Below are 13,867 nucleotides of genomic sequence, written 5' to 3'. Positions count from 1 at the left end.
TTCCAGCGCCACTGTTAGTCAAAAACTCAATTGAATATCGTTGAATGTCACCAGGGCCGCCCATAAGGGTGGGGGTTTGGGGGTGGACTGCTTTCTGAGGCCCAGCCGCTAAGGGGAGCCCATGGACGACAGCAATAATCCTGTGCCAGAAAATTTTTCATTAAATTTAATTAAATTAAAAAATCATGTTCATCCTCAATACTAACAAATGTGTGGTGTAAGTGTAGCAAATCTTTGTCGACTTCAGTGTGTATCAAAGAGTTCAGGCGTCCAGGTAGCGTAGCGGTCTATTCTGTTGCCTACAATCACGGGAATCGCCGGTTCGAATCCCCGTGTTGCCTCTGGCTTGGTTGGGCGTCCCTACAGACACAATTGGCTGTGTCTGTGGGTGGGAAGCCAGATGAGGGTGTATGTCCTGGTCGTTGTATTAGCGCCTCCTCTGGTCAGTCGGGGCGCCTGTTCAGAAGGGAGGGGGAATAGCGTGATCCTCCCATGTGCTACGTCCCCCTGGTGAAATACCTCACTGTCAGGTGAAAAGAAGCGGCTGACAACTCCACATGTATCAGAGGAGGCATGTGGTCGCCTGCAGCCCCCCCCCCCCCCCGGATCAGCAGACGGGGTGGAGCAGCAACCAGGACAGCTCAGAAGAGTGGGGTAATTGGCCGGATACAACTGGGGAGAAAAAGTGGGGGGGGGGGGCTTTTTCCCATCCTGTGCTGTTGGGGGAGTATATTCAAGTGAACTCCTAGCAAGGCACATTGTTTCTGAGGTCTCGTGACCAATGGTAATGCAGCAGCAGGGAAGGTTTTTGCTCTCGCATATCATCATTCAACTCATTTTAGTGGCATAGTATGATGGCTGTGGGAGAGTGACACAACAGGTCAGTTGTTTTCACTATGCAGTTCGTCCGCCACTGGCACCGAGCCCCCCGGGAAATACAGGGATTGCTTTACGGCGAACAACAAAAGTATACAGATTTCACTGCGGCTCATCTGTGAACATAGCTTGTCTTCTTCGGTGATTGCCTGTTGAGCTGTGGCTTGTAAATAAATGCACATATGTTTTTGTTGAGCTGTGAAAAAAACAAAAACGCTGCTGTCTTTGTGACGGTTGACAAAAAAGACGTGTTTCTGAAATTCAAATAGTCGGCGGTTGCCCGTTTAAAGCAATGTTTGACGTTTTCCGTGTGTCACTTATGAAGACGTCTCACCGCCTGCACAAGCTGTTTAAAACGTCAGTAGACGGCGGCGCTGTTATGGCACGTTAACTCGCTCTCGCTTCATGTGTACACATTTGTAAGAGTCCTCCTCCTTACACAAATTAGGTGACCCAGTTGAAGTCCTCTCATGAACATGCCTTCTTGCTATTCTCCCCGCACGAGCTGCCTCGCGTCTGCTCATATTGAATTCAGTGTCCGGATGCCGGCCCGCGAGGCTGCAAGGGGATCAGCACCCTCCATCCTGTACCTGCAGGATACGGTCCAGCGTTATGTTCCTGTCACTACCTGCCACTCACTTTTTTTCCCCTTTTTTTTTTCCCTTTCTGGCCATGGTGCCAGCAGGTCTGTTCTCCACGTTCTTTTCTTAAGGGCTCCCCTATGGCACAACTGCTCCCCCATCTTCTGTTAGAGGCTGAAAACTCATCTTTTCAACAAGTACCCCTTGTCTCCCTCTCCCTGCCGAGCAAGATCCCATCTTCTCGCTGTAATTGCTCAATTTAGAAAAAATAAATCCTTCTTTCACCCGTGGTAGTTGTTATTTTAGTATGTCTTTTCCCCAATGTTATGTGATTTGTTGATGTCAACAAACACCGTATAAGGACAGTTAGGGCACCGTAGTACTATGACCTTTGCATTGCTTATTTTTGATCGCTTGCAAATTTGTCAATCCAGGAGATGATATTCTGCCCACCGTTTGTCTTTTTTTTTTTTGGAGGAGGATTCCCCCCCCCCCACTTTTTATCCCCAATTGCATCCGGCCAATTACCCCACTCTTCCAAGTCATACTGGTCACTGCCCCACCCCCTCTTCCGATCCAGGGAGGGTTGCAGACTACAACACGCCTCCTCCGATACATGTGGAGTGGCCAGCCGCTTCTTTTCGCCTGACAGTGAGGAGTTTCACCAGGGGGTGCAGCACGTGGGAGGATCACGCTATTCCCCCCAGTTCCACCTCCCCCCTGAACAGGCGCCCTGACCGACTAGAGGAGGCACGAGTGCAGCGACCTGGACACACCCACCCACATCCGGCTTCCCACCCGCAGACACGGCCAATTGTGTCTGTAGGGATGCCCGATGAAGCCAGAGGTAGCATGGGGATTTGAACCAGCGATCCCCGTGTTGGTAGGCAACAGAGTAGACCGCTATGCTACCCGGACGCCCAGTCATGCCTATTTTAAGTGACACATGACATACTTTGGTTTAACGGACGTTGGTATTTTTCATGGTATAAAAGCACAGCAGAGTGGATTCAACTCAAAGGAAACAACCCAAATCACTTCAGGCATTAAGACGATAATTGCCAGAAGTATAATTATTTGAGTGGGTTTTTATAACAAATGCACTTGCACAGAAACTGTCCAAGTGGTGCCCACACACCGTCTTAGCGGAATGCTCTGGGAATGATGGCTAAGTTTAGCTGCAACTTCAAAGGCGTTCCATGTGCATATATTTGGTTTCACTTGGAAAATTAAAATGTTATCATTGTGTTTACTTTAAATCTCTGTGAGATAAAATGGAGCATTCAAAGTTGCCCATTCCTCAGTTACTTCTCTGACTTTCAACAGAATTTTTTTTTTGTGGCCTTATCCAAAGATTTTTTTTTTTTTTTTAGCATCTGGGCTTACTTTCACACCTTGACCTTCACAGTTATCACAGGCAAAGTCACTTTAGCATTAGGAAATCTCCAGGCCCCAAAGCTCCGCAAAGATGTGAGAGGACTATTCACCCATTATGTTTGGAGGGGTCAAGCCTTGAAGCCTGTAAAGACAATTTCACGGGTTTTCTTTTTCTTTTCTTTTTTTTTAAATGCAAGAGGCAAGTGTCAAAAAAAAGCATCTCACACGATGATTTGCTCTCATTATCCATTATCCAAGCTCATTTGATGAACCAAAGGCATGTATCTGAAGCATTTTCCGTCAGTTAATGCACTGAAGAAAGAAAAAAAAACGCAGAAAACTATTTCCCCCAGCAGTGGGTCCCTCCCTTTTACACAGTCTATAGCTGAGAAAGCAGCATGCCGCTCAGCCATAGACGCTGTAAGAGCCTAGGATGATTCATTTTTCTCTAAAACATCTGATTGAATAGTGGTCAAAAGATATCTCCAATCTCATCCTGTTCTGAAGGATGGCCTTTGTGGCAGATATGCAATAAAGCAGAATTCAAGAAAACCCACACCTTACATATCTGAAACCTGTGCATACTCTTCCAGGGTTAGCAAGTTCAACTTATTTCCAATTCATGACCGCCTCTACAGAATTATAGATGATATATTCCCGAATAAGATCCTGGAAGGGTATTATTGTTAGCTAGCGTCAAGTATCTGCAAAGGACCGCACTACAATTAGTCCGACTATTTGGACGGAGAGAGACATAAAACAATCGCTCCGAGTAATAACAACCCCCGTTAACATTTTACAGCCAAGCTCCTACTCTATTTAATGAAGAATGGAACAGGCAAACACGTGATAACGTGATAAAATTAGTTGAAGGGTACAAACAAAATCGCGTGTAATGGGAAGGAGGTTGAGTGAAATAAATGATATTTTGCAAATGGGAGGAGGGGGGCGGGCAGGGGGTGCATATCAGCCTGTGTTTATGCAGGTCCCGTGCCCTTAATTTGATTTGACCCGAGTTCATTTCTCAATGCTTCCAACAAACACGGGTTGATGCTCAATGTTAATGGTGTGATTAGTGCTGTATCTTTCCCTCGGTGTGGCAATTTATTTTGCCCCATTAAGCGTTTAAAGCTATGCCCTGCTGACTCAGATGCTCTTAGTAACAAACAGTAATATTAAAAAGGCTATTACCACTGAAATCTATCATCCAAAATGGCCCATGAGGTCAGTGCCGAGTGAGCCCCTGGTGAAATATCCTAAAAGTAAGCAATAAATTCGCTGGTATGTTTTCAGTGGAGGAGTTGTACCGCTTTCGCCTTTAATGAGAGATGATTGGGAAGTTAACCTGTGTCCCCCTTATTGTAAGCTGGCTGAGTGGTCACACACTGGGAGAGATGTATCAGGTTAAAAATGAGATGAAGGGGCGTCCGGGTAGCATAGCAGTCTGGTCCCTTGCCTACCAACAGGGGGATCTCCGGTTCGATCCCCGTGTTGCCTCCGGCTTGGTCGGGCGTCCCTACAGACACAACTGGCCATGTCTGCAGGTGGAAAGCCGGATGTGGGTATGTGTCCTGGTTGCTGCACTAGCGCCTCCTCTGGTCGGTTTGGGCGCCTGTTCAGGGGGAAGGGGGAACTGGAGGGAATAGCGTGATCCTTCCACGTGCTATGTCCCCCTGGCGAAACTCCTCACTGTCAGGTGAAAAGAAACGGCCGGCGACTCCACATGTTATGGGAGGAGGCATGTGGTAGTCTGCAGCCCTCCCCGGATTGGCAGAGCGGGTGGAGCAGCGACAGGACGGCTCGGAAGAGTGGGGTAATTGGCCAGATACAATTGGGAAGAAAAAGGGGGGAAATTCAAAAGATAAAAAATAAAAAATCAGACGAAATCTAAATTTGGCCCTCTGGGTGACTCATCAAAAGTAAGGACAATTATTTAGATTTGGGATTCATAATATTTTGCAGCCTCTAGCGTCACCTTAGGTACTAAGCTCATTAAACCATACTCTCATAATGCAGGAAATTGACCAAAGTAATTAAAGAATAAAAGAGTGACTCATATGAGGTTGGACCCAGAAACGCTTGCATAGCATAAGCTGAACTCCAGAGAACGGCTGTCGGCGTCGGTATACCATATCAGCAACCTGCAGTTTTATAAAGTTGAAAAAGATGCCAAGTGATCGGATCAAGCTCGTTATCCCTGATGATGTTGGACTTCATTCAAAGAGCAATCACATTTTGTCTCCTCCTGCAGAATCATTTTTAGCCGCACATAATGCATCAAAGGGAACCTATAATAGAGTTTCTGATGTGGCTGAGAACGTGTTCCCTTCAGTTGGTCAAACTATATGCACAGGAAATGGAGCGTGCAATTTCCAGTTGTCAGCCCAGCATCGGACATGCCACCATGTTCAGCACAGCTGCTGTGTGTCTCTTCACAAATGGTACTCTTTGTTTTTGACTCAAACTCATTAAATATTTCCGTACAACCCGTATCCGAATAAACTGTGCTCGTCACAGATTAAACCGGTTTTCGCTGGGGACCCGAGTCGAAGCTGGCCTTTGTGTTTTCCAAGGTTTAATGGAATTAGTAAAGATTGTTGCCCGCCTGCTCAGTGATCTGGCCAATCAGATGGCAAATTTAGAGGCCATAATCGCATTTTATTTGATATCAACACAGCTCTCTGGACTGAGCCCAAATACTGGCTGGGGGGATAAGACAGGAAGGATTCAACCAGCTCCGTGTCCCGTGAGCAGTTGTTCTGAGGAGCGGATCTGCTCAAATAATAATGTCAACGGGGAAAAAAAATTATAATTTGCCCCCCCCCCCCCATTTTTGATGTCAAAACTGAAATCCAAAGTTTACAAATGGTTATAGCATTGCGGGGCCAGGATGTGTTCTGTTTTGACTATGATGAATTGCCTGCAGCTTATCAGCATGAGCTGGCATATGGTGCGAGGACAGGGCCTGATGGGGTGTCAATCAATCTGTCTAAGGTTTGAAACCACTAGTGTGATTTTGTTTCTCCCTCGGCAAAGGGTAATCCCAGGATGCATCTTAAGTGAGCATTAATTCAGTGTCACATGTTTTCCAGCTGGATTAGCTGTATGTTGCAGCCCACCGAGGGCAGAGGGGTCTCGCTTTGTTGCCGTTTTAATAATACAGAGTACAAAGATGGTGGTTATTTAAGCAAACAAAAAGCATTCGCTAGTCCGTTGAAGTTTCTATGAGTGCTCTCTCTCTCTCTCTCTCTCTCTCTCTCTCTCTCTCTCTCTCTCTTTCTCTTTCTCTCTCTCTCTTTCTCTCTCTGTATGTCTGTCTTGCTCTCTGTCTGTCACCCTGTCTGTCTCTCTTTCTGTCTGTATCTGTCTGTCTGTCTGTCTCTCCCTTTGTCTGTCTCTCTCTCTCTCTCTCTCTCTCTCTCTCTCTCTCTCTCTCTCTCTCTCTCTCTCTCTCTCTCTCTCTCTCTCTCTCTCTCTCTCTCTCTCTCTCTCTCTCTCTCTCGCTCTCTCTCTCTCGCTCTCTCAGGTTCCATGACCTTTTCATGTCCTTTAAAAACCCCAGGCCTTTAACAAAACCAGGCTAATGAAATATTTTGAAATATGAAAGGGGGATGAAACGAAGGCAGAAATGAAGCAGTCGTTTTGTTTTTAGGATGACCACGGATCAAAAAGGCAGGTCCTATCAGCTATATTTGGTGCTGTAGATGAAATATTATACCAGCAGTACCCCCGAAGATATGAATCACCAACCCCATAGACACAAACACAAACAGCCCCACGAACACACGTGTGCATGCACACACACTTAGACCCCCCTCCCCCCAACCAGCCAACATTGAAAAGAGAGAGTGAATAGTCAGATGGATATGCTCGGTAATTTGACTCGTAATAAGTGTTTTTAGGACTCAAATAATATATCCTTCTATTTATAGCGTTTTCTGATGTACTGTTTCAAAGGAGGTTTGAGCCTATCCTTCCTTGCTTTCGCTGGACAAAGAGACTCCCTGCGAGGAGGTTTGCTATTTCAGGTCAAGGTCTGCAAATAAGATACACATTTCACCGACTCCCATTCAAATGTATGAATATTTCCGGATCTCCAACTCCAACCTGATGTAAATATCTTTGGGCTGCGGGAGGGAACCAGTGCACAAATCAACTCCACACAGACACCGTGGGTCTCCCCTGCTGTGAAGTTAAAATGCTTCCCATAGTCACACCGTGTTGCCCCACATCAACAATATATTTTTAGTCAATACAGATTCAGCTGTGAAATGGACAGGAGGCATCCTGGGCAGCTGTGGATGTGACCTATACTTACAGTGTATTGTATATTGCACTTTTACACCGCCATCATTGAGTTTCGTCCTCACCTCCTCCATCACTATCTGGCACGCTGTTGCCACTGCCAAGGACAAGGGCAGACTGCAGCGTATCATTCGCTCTGCTGAGAGGGTGATTGGCTGCAACCTGCCATCCCTCCAGGACCTGTACGCCTCCAGGACACTGGGCCAGCAGGAAAGATCATGGCCGACCCTTCCCGCCCAGGCCATGGTCTCTTCAAAACACTCCCCCCTGGCAAGAGGCTAAGGTCTATAAAAACCAGAACCTCGCACCACAAGAACAGCTTCTTCCCTACAGCAGTAGGCCTTTCTAACAAGCCCCCAGACACCCACAGAGCCTGACACTGCCCCCCACCCCCCTTTTATCTTCCTACTGTGCTCTCTGTATATGGACACCCTGCATAAAATCTTCACTACCCTGTAAATAACTCTTATTATGTAAATAACTTCTTAAAATTCTAATTTAACTAAATAAATACAGCTTCTGCCACCCAGCGCTGGGCCGCCACGTGGTCTCTTGTTCAACTCTGAACCAGTGGTGATTGCACCTTATTGCACCTTCCTTTTATTTTTATTCTATTTCATCTTAAATATATATTTTATTTATTATTCTTCCTATCTTTTATCTTTGCTTTTTATTTGGCACAGTGGCCCAGTGGTTAACACTGTTGCCTCACAGCAAGAAGGTCCTGGGTTTGAACCCCAGGCTGTCCCAGATCCTTTCTGTGTGGAGTTTGCATGTTCTCCCCCTGTCTGCGTGGGTTTCCTACCCACCATCAAAAAGACATGCATGCCTCTGAGCAAGGCAATGGAAAGAAGAACTGGAGTTGGTCCCCGGGCGCTGCAGCTGCCCACTGCTCCTATACAGTAGGATGGCTTAAATGCTAACCTGTACAATGACAAAAATAAAGTGGCTTAAAGTGGATTTATTGTTAATTTGTCCCTCTTGTACCAACATACCAAGGCAAATTCCTTGTATGTTCTTCACAGAAAGGTGGATCAGTTTAGGGCTGGGCGATATGACCTAAAATTCATATCGCGGTATAAATTGAATCCCTTCACGGTAACGGTATATATCGTGATATAAACTTAAGTGTAAAAATTATAATGGAAGTGTTTCTGAATGGGTTATATAGTCCCTTAGCAAAGCTAAATTGATAAAAAAAACAACAACAAAAAACAAAAACAGATATCATGTAATTTTGAGAACATTTATTGTGCAGATCTCAAAACTCAAAATTAAAACTCAGCACTCTATGGTGCAAAATAGTGCAAACGAACACAAATAACATTGCTGGTATTTTAAATAAAAACAGTACAACAGGCTGTTTTCTAAATGCAAAATAGTGAAAATGTTGTCAACAACAATTGCTCACTTCTTCAAGAACACAAAAATAAAGTGGATATTGTAAACAGTACTTCACGTAAAAGAGGTTTTCTATAATGTAAATTGCAAAAACGGTGAAAAGGTTGCCAACAACAATTTCTCACTTCAAGAACACAATAATAAACTAGATATTGTAAACAGTACTTCAAGTACAACAGGTTGTTTTCTGTAATGCACAATAGTGCAAAAGTTACCAAACACTAATTTTTCTACATCTTAAAGAACACAAAAATAAAGTAGATACTCTAAATAACACTACTTCAAGTACAACAGGCTTTTGTTCTATAGTGCAAAAGTGTTACTCAACACCAAATTTCTCAAGTTGCAGATATTTTTTAAGAAAGAAATACTTAAAGTACACTTAGCATCTTTTCAGTTAAGAAAAAAAACAGCATATTTCAAATTAAAATCAAGCTGCAAACACAAACACTAAACTTTGGTGTTTACTCCAGTTCACTTGCTTCGTGAGGCTGATATAAGGCTCCGTGGTGCAACTCGACCGCAAGTCCGTAGTAGTTGCGAAATACTTTAATTCACGGAGGTCATTTTCAACTTTCTCTCGGAGCTGGCCGTACAGTTTGGGCATTTCTGTCTCATTAAAGTACTTACGGCTCGGCACTATGTATCGTGGATCAAGGGTTTTAATCATGTCTTGAAACCCGCTGCGTTCCACTGTTTGGAAAGGGACCGTGTCTTTGCATAAGTGTATCGTAATGGCTTTTGTAATGTCAGTCCAACGCTTACTCTTTTTATCATAGGGAGTACTCTTCGAAAAAGCTTGCGCAATAGAGGTCTGCGGTTGGGTAGTAGGGCAAACTTTTTTCTTCCCTCCTGTGTTCGGAGACTGACTGGGCGTTTGAGTCGAGCGCATCCTCTGGCTCTCCTCATACTCGAGGACATGTTTTGTTTTTAGATGGTAGAACAAATTGCTCGTGTTACCTTTGTTTGCAGGCACTGTCATTCGACACATCTTGCAAATGACATTTTTCTGCTCACTATCCGACTTTTTAAATCCGAACCAAGTCCAAATCACTGATGTAGCACCGGTTTTTTTAACCAGCTCCTCCTGCTCCGTGGTCTCTGTGCTTGAAGCCATTGTCACACTGAGGCAGATACGATGACGTCATCAACAAGCGTTATCGCGATTGGTCGGTAGAGTCCAAATCTCTACGTAGGCCAAATTTATATCATTTATACCATCTACCTCATATACCGCGCACCCCTAGATCAGTTCATCTGAACACAATGTTTATTGTTAGAGAAATGCTTCATCCCTCATCTACGTGACCTCTTCAGCCTCAACTGATCCCCACCCTTATAAACAACACAGCAACAACGACCGAAACCAACAATCGGTTTCATATGCAAATAGGCGTAGCCATTAAGCAGCGTTCCCAACCCAGTCCTCAAGGAACCCCTATCCTGCAGATTTTCATTGTAACCCTGCATAGGTAGCCCTGCTTGTACTTACTCAACCAATCATCTCACAGCACTTAATTATGCAAGGTGTGCAACATCTGACATAATTCATTGCTGATTGGTTGAATAACTACAAACAGGTACCTATTCAGGGTTGCAAAGAAAATCTGCAGGATAGGGGTTCCTTGGGGACTGGGTTGGGAAACACTGAATTAGAGTTACAATGGCCATGTGTACTATTCACAGAGGATTTGGGAATAGTTGCAATCACAGCGTTGTAAGACGGCAACAAATGTACTCTTCGCCCCCCCCCCTTCCCACCTTGGTTCAGGGATTGTCGTTCCCTCTTCACATAGATGGCCTCTTTGACTCCCCATTCAAACCAGCGTTCCTCCCTGTCAAGGATGTGCACATCCTCATCCCTGAACGAGTGGCCACTGGCCTGTAGATGGGTGTAGACTTGGGGGGGGGGGGTGCTAAGAGTACATCTATTGCCATCGTACAATGCTGTGATCGCAACTATTCCCAAATCCTCTGTGAATAGTACACATGGCCATTGTAACTCTAGTTAATGGTCATGATAATTTGCATATGAAACTGATCAGTGGTTTCGGTTGTTATGCCACTGTATTGCTTATTAGGGTGGGGATACCTGCAGTCAGTTGAGACTGAAGAGGTCACTTAGACGAGTGATGAGATGTTTCTCTCAATGAATGTTGTGTCCAGATGAGCTGATTCACCTTTCTGTGATTTATACACCTGGATTGTTGAGCATGCATAAAGACACTTGTATGTTCTTGTACTTGGCAGTAAATATGGTTCTGATTCTGATTCCTTGATGCTGTTTCAGATGATCATTTCTAAAGTTTACACTGTGGTCCCATGTGGGAAGGGTGGTGAATTTGAATGTACTATTACAATGTGACTTCGCAGGTTCTCTCCCCGCCCCCCCCCAAAAAAAACAGCTGAAAAAAGCAGAATGAAATGGAAAGAGAAGTCAGCTGCTAGCATGTGAAGCAGTATTATTCGTTGAGTGTCGGGGCGACATGGTGATTTGAATAGGCGTGAGTGTGATTGTGTGTCTGCGTGTTTGTTGTGACACATAATGGCAAACCTTTCCAGAATATCTCCTGGGCCCTTCAAAATCCACACCCTCCTATTCTGCAGATCTGGTTTTATTCATCCCTTAACTAACACACATCAAACTGTATGGCGTGTCGCTATAGGTCAAGTTCATGCCTTTATTTCTTCTCTTTAATGGCTGCGGCAACAACTCCTGTTTGTTTACCCATGCTTTTATGGTGATGCGAGAATAAGTGTCTGATACAGTTCCAGTGTAACTGCCCTGGTAATACGGTACATCATTTTCTATGGTGCACCTTAAAACATCACAATATGGGTCCCACTCCATGCACCGTAGGAACTCTTGTTCCACACTGTACAAGGTCATAGATAGATAGATAGATAGATAGATAGACAGACAGACAGACAGACAGACAGACAGACAGACAGACAGACAGACAGACAGACAGACAGACAGACAGATAGATAGATAGATAGATAGATAGATAGATAGATAGATAGATAGATAGATAGATAGATAGATAGATAGATAGATAGATAGATAGATAGATGGGAAAGTTGTTCTGATTGAGTGATGGCGTCATGTGAGAGCAAACTTGAGTTTGTGGCTATGGAGTAACATAAAATGGGCCTTGAGTACCGTGGGGCTCCGAAGAGAAAACACAGTTCATGAAAACTGAAAGCACTGATGCACAGAAAGCATAGAAGGACCCCACCACCACCACCACCACCACCACCATCATGAATAAACCCCCCGACTAAATCAAATTTGTACTTTGTATACAGCAAATAGAACTTTAATCGTTTGAAAACATGTCTAACAAATGCATTTATGTGAACGGAAGTGCAAATCACCGGCCAGAAAATAAGGCCATAATTTTGGTACCCCAGTGTTTTGCATTTGTCAGCTGATTGCAGCTCAGATTCCACCGGGAGTCGTCTGACATCACGTTAGCAATTTGTGTTGTGCGACTGCTGCATGTTTAATACAGTCACTCAGCATTTACTTCGTCACGTAGCATGCCTGTCACATAATGTATATCTATTTTTTCCCCTGATAATCATTTATATTTATTTATTTATTATTTAAAAAAAATGTTCAGGCACGTGAGGTGAGTAGCAATGTCTGTTTTCATCATAGGGGGATGTTGACGGTGTGTCCTGTCTGTGCTACGTCTGGCTCTTGGAGCACTTTTTTTATTTTTTCCCTGACCTACATCTGATTCCTTTTGTAATTGAAATAGCATTATGTTGGTTCTAATAAGACAAAGGCCCTCATTTGCTCTTTCTCACAAAGCGGCCGAGTCTTCAAATGCATGCATTGCTCTTACCATATGTATGTCTTATTCGTATTGTATGCACTTACATACATATTTTGCATGTGTGTGTGATTATATGCATGTCATTTGTACTGTGTGTGTGTGTGTGTGTGAGTGAGTGAGTGTGATGGGCGTTATGAGACTAACCATGTTTTTGTTCTCATTTACCAACCTGGGAATTTAACCCCCCCCCCCGAAAAAAAAATGAGGAGAGAAATAAATCCTACATCTTCAACAACAGACAATATCAAGCAAACTCAAAAATAAATTAAAAAAAACTCAAGATGTTATAACATGTTGAGTTTACTTGATATTCATTCATTCATTATCCAAACCGCTTATCCTGCTCTCAGGGTTGCGGGGATGCTGGAGCCTATCCCAGCAGTCATTGGGTGGCAGGCGGGGAGACACACTGGGCAGGCCGCCTGTCCGTCACAGGGCCGACACACACACACACACACACATTCATACCTAGGGACAATTTAGTACGGCCGAGTCACCTGACCTACATGTCTTTGGGCTGTGGGAGGAAACCGGAGCACCCGGAGGAAACCCTCTTACTTTTACTTTTTATTTATTTATTTATTTTTATTTATTTACTTGGATTATTCCTTTAATTATTGCAGCAGAACACGGCAGCAGAGCATGCTCCGCAGGCCAAAGCACCCTGTGGTTCTGCAGCCCCTGTGGTTAAACTGAGCTGGAGCGTTGCATAGATGATGGGAAGCCAAAGCATCCCCATGGCCTGCTGTTGTAGTGCAGCGGTGCTTGGTGCCCTAACCCAAATAGACTCAACCATGTCGAAGAGCACACACACACACACACACACACATACACATACACACACGTTTTTTCACAATTCACTTGCCTCCTTAATAGAGTATGAACGATTGCGGGGGCAACTGCTGAATTGAGATATATCCAAGAGCTATGTTATTATAGAACAAACCTTCACAGAGGAAAAACATATCTCTTTTGTTGAAAACATCCAAATAGCTGGGAACTCATTGATCCGTTGCTTGTTTCCTCAGTTTTAGTTTAATACAAAGTTATTAGAGGCCTGTCCATACTTGAATTGCACTGATCAATTCCCTTACCTTGTATGTCTCTACACCTCTCGCTCTCTCTCTCTTGCTCTCTCTCTCTCTTTCATCTCTGTCTTTCTCTCTTCCTCTCTCTCATCTCTTTCATCTCTCTATCTCTATTCCTCTCTTCCTCTTTCTCCCTCTCTCATCTCTCTTTCATCTCTGTCTCTTGCTTTCTCTGTCTCTTCCTCTTCCTTGCTCTCATCCTCTCCCCCTTCCTCTCTCTCTCTCTCTTCCTCTTCCTCTCTCTTTCTCTCTCGCTCTCGCTCTCTGTGTGTGTTTATTGCTGCATTTGGCAAGAACAACACTATGAGGCATTATCAGGCTGTCGCTGAAATCGATGTGGTTGATGAAATAGGTTCTCTGAATGTGGCACTCAAGCACATCTTGAGGGCTGAAA

The sequence above is a fragment of the Lampris incognitus genome, chromosome 19, assembly GCF_029633865.1.
Source record: "Lampris incognitus isolate fLamInc1 chromosome 19, fLamInc1.hap2, whole genome shotgun sequence".
Classification (NCBI taxonomy): domain Eukaryota; kingdom Metazoa; phylum Chordata; class Actinopteri; order Lampriformes; family Lampridae; genus Lampris; species Lampris incognitus.
The sequence above is the reverse complement of the archived record's forward strand: the minus strand, read 5'-3'. Positions refer to the sequence as shown.